Source organism: Callithrix jacchus, chromosome 22 (genome assembly GCF_049354715.1).
Source record: "Callithrix jacchus isolate 240 chromosome 22, calJac240_pri, whole genome shotgun sequence".
Taxonomy (NCBI): Eukaryota; Metazoa; Chordata; class Mammalia; order Primates; family Cebidae; genus Callithrix; species Callithrix jacchus.
This window is the reverse complement of record NC_133523.1, coordinates 39,628,731-39,634,730: the sequence shown is the minus strand read 5'-3', so window position 1 is coordinate 39,634,730 and position 6,000 is coordinate 39,628,731. Positions and strand designations below refer to the sequence as shown.

Below are 6,000 nucleotides of genomic sequence, written 5' to 3'. Positions count from 1 at the left end.
ATCGCTTGAGCCCAGGAGGTCAAGGCTGCAAAGGGCCATCATCACACCACTGTGCTCCAGCCTGGGTGACAGAGCCAGAGCTGTCTAAAAAAAATAATAAAGAAAAAGATGGCTGGGCGTGGTGGCTCATGCCTGTAATCCCAGCACTTTGGGAGGCCGAGGCAGGCAGATCATGAGGTCCAGAGATCGAGACTATGGTGAAACCCCCTCTCTACTAAAAAAATACAAAAATTAGCTGGGTGTGGTGGTGCGCGCCTGTGTTCCCAGCTTCTCGGGAGGCTGAGGCAGGAGAATTGCTTGAACCCAGGAAGCGGAGGTTGCAGTGAGCCGAGATCGCGCCATTGCACTCCAGCCTGGTGCCTGGTGACAGAGCAAGACTCTGTCTAAAAAAAAAAAAAAAAAAATTCCTCACAAAGCCCTTACCAGTATCTGCACCTAGGGCATTATTATTGTTGGGTTTTTTTTGTTTTTGTTTTTTGTATTTTTAGTAGAGATGGCGTTTCACCATGTTGGCCAGTGTGGCCTCAAACTCCTAACCTAGTGATTCGCCCACCTCAGCCTCCCAAAGTGCTGGGATGACAGGTGTGAGCCACCGCGCCCGCTTATTATTGTGTTTTGTTTGTTTGTTTGTTTTCTGAGACAAAGTCTCACTCTGTCACCCAGGCTGGAGTGCAATGGCACCACCTCAGCTCACTGCAGCCTCCATCCCCATCCCCAGGTTCATTCTGTTCTCCTGCCTCAACCTCCCGAGTAGCTGGAATTACAGGCACGCGCCACCACGCCCGGCTATTTTTTTTTTTTTTTTTTTGCATTTTCAGTAAAGACAGGGTTTCACCATGTTGGCCAGGCTGGTCTTAAACTTCTGGACTCAGGTATTCCACCCTCCTCGGCCTCCCAAAGCGCTGGGATTACTGACATGAGCCACCATGCCTACCCTATTGTTATTGCTATTATTGCCCCCCTCCAAATTCCACTAGGCTGTGAAACTCAGGCTGGTTTCTCTTCCTCCAGGCAGCTCTCCAAATACCTCATTTCTTACAGTCCCCAGCCCCAAAATAGTCCTTGGAGGAAGTCCTTTCTGGAGTCTGACCCTCAGTCTGCCTGCTTCGGCACCTGCTCTTTCATCTGTCTTTGATTCTCCACTTTCCCAGTATTTCATATTTTGCAAAAATACAAAAAAATTAGCCAGGCATGGTATACGTTCCTATAATCCCAGCTACTCAGGAGGCTGAGGCAGGAGAATCTGGAAGGCTGAGGCAGGAGAATTCCAGAGGCAAAGGTTGCAGTGAGCCAGGATTTCACCACTGCACTCCAGCCTGGGTAACAGTCTATCAAAGAAAGAAAAAAGGAGAGAGAGAGAGAGAGGAGGGAGGGAGGAGAGAGAGAGAGAGAGAGAGAGAGAGAGAGAGAGAGAGAGAGAGAGAGAGAGAGAGAGTCACGTCCACAGATTTTTATTTATTTATTTTTGAGACAGGGTCTCATTGTGTTGCCCAGGCTGGAATACAGTGGTGTAATCACAGCTCACTGCAGCCTTGGCTTCCTGGTCTCAAATGATCCTTCCACCTCAGCCAGCCAAGTAGCTGGGACTACAGGCACGCACCACCATGCCTGGCTAATTTTTGTTTTGTTGTTGTTGTTGTTTGAGATGGAGTTTCACTCTTGTGGCCCAGGCTGAAGTGCAGTGGTGCGATCTCGGGTCACTGCAACCTCCACCTCCCAGGTTTAAACAATTCTCCTGCCTCAGCCTTCTGACTGGCTGGGATTACAGGCACCCGCCACCACGCCTAGCTAATTTGTTGTATTTTTAGTAGAGACGGGGTTTCATCATGTTGGCCAGGCTGGTCTCGAACTCCTGACCTCAGGTGATCCACCCACCTTGGTCCCCCAAAGTACTGGGATTACAGACGTGAGCCACTGCACCAGGCCTAATGTGTGTATTATTTGTAGAGACAGGGTCTCACCATGTTACCCAGGCTGGTCTTGAACCCCCAATCTTAAGTGATCCTCCTGCCTTAGCCTCCCAAAGTGCTGGGATCGCAGGTGTGAGCCAGTGCACCTGGCCTCCCAGTCCATGAGGCCCTGATCTGTGCCATGCACTGTGGGGGGTGCCGAAAATTAGAGCTACATAGCATGGCATGGCTGTAGAGACTCTCCTATGCTATGACTGAGGCAGCTGCTAGGCACACACAGAAGACCCAGTATCACAGAACCACCTGCAGGGTTACATGGATGTGTGCACTCAACATGGATGCAATTCATTTACTCAACAAGGAATTGCTGAGCACCTTCTTTGCACAGGGTGGTGTTGGGGACCTGGCAGTGACCGCAACAGCCCTGGGTCCTTCCCTCACAGGGCGCACAGTCCATTGGGGGAGATGGAGAGTCAACAAAAGAACAAATAAATAATCAGACATTGTGATGCATGCTGTGGAGGGAGCTCTGGGAAATCGTCTGCACGCACACGCATGTACTTGCATTAACACAGAGGTCCAGAAACACACAAGCCTAGGCACGGTGGCCCATGCCTGTAATCCCAGCACTGTGGTGGGAGGCCAAGGTGGGAGGATCACTTGAGGCTAGGAGTTGGAGACCAGCCTGGGCAACACAGCAAGATCCTGTCTCTACAAAAAAATTAGAAAATTACCTGAGTGTGGTGGCGCTTGCCTGTAGTCCCCACTACTCGGGAGGCTGAGGCAGGAGGATCACTTGAACCCAGGACTTTAAGACCAGCCTGAGCAACATAGCCAGACCCCCATCTCTGAAAAACAAATGAAAAAATCAGAAACACACACGGAACCAGAAATGCACGGCTGGAGGCAAAACCGTGCACATCCGTGGGTACTTACACAGGCATTGTCACATAGATGACCACGTGCAGAGACTCATAACTCCATACACATGCAATCTACAGAGTCAGCAGGGCTGAGAACTCCCATATGCCCAGATACACAAACGCAAACTGCAGAAACCGCTCGCTGAGTCCTGCAGTCTTGCTCTCACACAGAAAATAGCAGATGTGCACATTGTCACCGGCTGTTGCTCACCTATGGACACATCCATTCGCCCTGTCACACACTCAATTTCTTCCCTCTGCTAGGAGATTCGCCCCAGCCCTGGTCACATGAAGCTGCTGGATGGGGGGTGTTGGGAGTGTGTGCTGGGGATGAGTTGTTAGAACCTCCCAGCTGTGGACAGCTTCCCGGACACAGGATGGAAGGACCGCGGACTGCCTGTCTCTTGAAAGAGGCTCGGGAAAGACAGGCAAGAGAACCCCAGGGGAGCCGGGAAAGGGATGGAAGGGAGCTCCGGGGCTGTGGCTCGGGTGTGAACAGGTTGTCTCCCCTTGTCTGTCTGTCCCCCTGGTGGGGACCCCAGCCCCAACAGTGCACCGGGAAACCCGGCAGTCCAAGGCAGAAGCGGCAGGCCAGAGAAGTGTGCACTTGTCTCTATTTTGGTTGTGAGGGTTTGGGGGGATATGAGACAGCCACAGAGTCGGAGGCGCTGGACAGACGGACATGCCGGGGAGGAGGGGGCGCAGACGGACAGATTCCCCGAGCGGAGGCGGTCCCGGGGCAGACCGGAGGAGCGGGCGACAACAGACGGCGGCTGTCTACAGGGAAACCGGTAATTTGGGGACCCGGTTCTCCCCCGCGTCCATCACCGCAGTCCCCTCCACCCCCCGCCCCGGGCTCCCGGCAGGCCGGTCTGTCCGCCCGGGCCGGTCCTGGCTGCGCCCTGTGCGGCCGCGCCACTCAGCCCGGGACAAACAGCCCGCGCGTTGCTAGGCGACGGCGTTCCACAGTCCGGCGCGTCACCGCGTCTGCGCGGGCGTGGGGGGGCGCACGGAGACGGCGGCCGCGTCGTTTGTTGACGTTGCCAAGCAACCAGCGCGGCGCTGCCGGGCAACGCCGGCCGACTGTTCATTCTCGCTCTCTTTTTTTTTTTTTTTTTTTTTGAGACGGAGTCCCGCTCCGCCGCCAGGCTGGAGTACAATGGCGCGATCTCGGCTCACTGCTGCAACCTCCGCCTCCCGGGTTCCAGCGATTCTCCTGCCTCAGCCTCCTGAGTAGTTGGGATTTCAGGCACTCACCACCACGCCCGGCTAATTTTTATATTTTTAGTAGAGACGGGGTTCCGCCATGTTGGTCAGGTTGGTCTCGAACTCCTGACTTAGGTGATCCACTCGCCTTGGCCTACCAAAGTGCTGGGACTACAGGCGTGAGCCACAGCGCCCGGCCTCGACTGTTCATTCGCTTAATAAAGGAGCAGGAGCATTTTACAGGCATCCACCTCGGCCGGCCGCGTGGCGGAACCTAGGCAATGCAGGGAAAGAAGAGGGTTCCTTCCCTGGCTCATGAAGGTTTAGGGGACTGGAGGCTGGGTTAGCCTCCCTGAGGAAGAAAAAAGAGAAGGCTCTGGGTATTTCAACTAAGTGTTTTGAGATGTTAGCGCAATACTTATTGCACATGTGCGCAGTCGCGCCTGTGGACTCCGACACATGGGAGTAGGTGGTAGAGATAAAGGGTTAGCAAGACCTGAGTTCAGTTACCCACTCTAGAACCTTGACCTATGATTTCCTCTGAGCCTCTTTCCTTCCTGAAATGCAGGTGATAACATCACCCACTTCTAGAACTGTGGCCATGAAATCCTGTAAAGTATTTAGTACATAATAAGCGCTCCCTATAAAATAGGTTTAATTATGTTATTTAATAACTAGATTATGTTCCTAACTCGCTGGGCCGTTTTGTTCTGTTTGAGACAAGGTCTCATTCTGTTACCCAGGCTAGAGTGCAATGGCAAGATCACAGCTCACTACAGCCTCACTTCTGGGCTCAAGCAATCTTTCCGCCTCAGCCTACCGAGTAGCTGAGACTACAGGCACTGGCCACCATGCCCGGCTAATTTATTTATTTACTTATATTATTTTTTGTTTTTAGAGGCGGGGGTCTCACTATGTTGCCCAGGCTGGTTTTGAACTCCTTGGCTCAGGTGATCTTCCTGCCTCAGCCTCCCAAAGTGCTGGGGCTCCAGGCGTGAGCCACAGCGTCCAGCCCCTCACTGGGTTTTGCAATAAATAAGATGGTGTTTGTAAAGTGCTTACTGCAGCCGGGTGCACTCAATACACGAAGTCGTTGGATTACTAGAGGTGTTTCTATTATTGTTTCCTCCACTCTGTAAAGGAGCATGTGATAAGCCACTAGCAGGCCGGGCGCGGTGGCTCATGCCTATAATCCCAGCACTTTGGGAGGCCGAGGCGGGTGGATCACAAGGTCAAGAGATCGAGACCATCCTGGTCAACAAGGTAAAACCCCGTCTCTACTAAAAATACAAAAATTAGCTGGGCATGGTGGCGCATGCCTGTAGTCCCAGCTACTCAGGAGGCTGAGGCAGGAGAATTACTTGAACCCAGAAAGCGGAGGTTGCAGTGAGCCGAGATCATGCCATTGCACTGCAGTCTGCGTAACAACAGGGAAACTCCGTTTCAAAAAAAAAAAAGTCACTAACGTGGTTGGAATCCCTGTCGTGCTGAATCCTGGCTGTGTGACCCTAAGCAAGTGCCTTGCCCTCTCTGACCCTCTGCTTCCTCCTCAGTGAAATGCATGATCCTTTTACTTTACAGTCACTTCCAGGTGAAGGTCCTGGGCGAGGGGTCCCCTCTCACTGGGCATGTCAGGTCAGTGCCCCGTGTCTGCCGCATGACTCACAGGGCTACGTTATGTAAAGCTCCTTGGTTCTGCACAGAGGACAGGTTATATAAATGTATTTAATGTGCATCCTACATATCAAGCCTGGGGAGGAGACCTGGCTTGGTAAGGCTGAGATTGCTAAACCATGGCACTGGCTGCTTCTAGGAAGTAGGGCCGATTATAGCTTGGGCCAAGGAGACAGTTGTCTCCTTCAAAAGAAAAGACATCCCTCCTGGGGGGGGGGTCTCTCTAGACCCCCAAATAGCTTTTCATCTTTCTCAGTCTCTGATCCTTAATATGTGTTCATTTCTCT

At 52.6% G+C, this 6,000-nt stretch overlaps 1 protein-coding gene across 2 annotated transcripts in view; it reads left to right on the top strand.

Annotated features, from left to right (window-relative positions):
• The first annotated feature begins 3,189 nt into the window (after positions 1 to 3,189).
• Positions 3,190 to 6,000, top strand: part of ERCC1 (ERCC excision repair 1, endonuclease non-catalytic subunit) — a 41,093-nt gene continuing 38,282 nt past the window's right edge. For both annotated transcript variants that reach the window (XM_078360150.1, XM_078360143.1), the window contains exon 1: positions 3,190 to 3,261. The gene's annotated coding sequence lies outside the window, so the exon portion shown is untranslated. The remainder of the gene's footprint in view (positions 3,262 to 6,000) is intronic.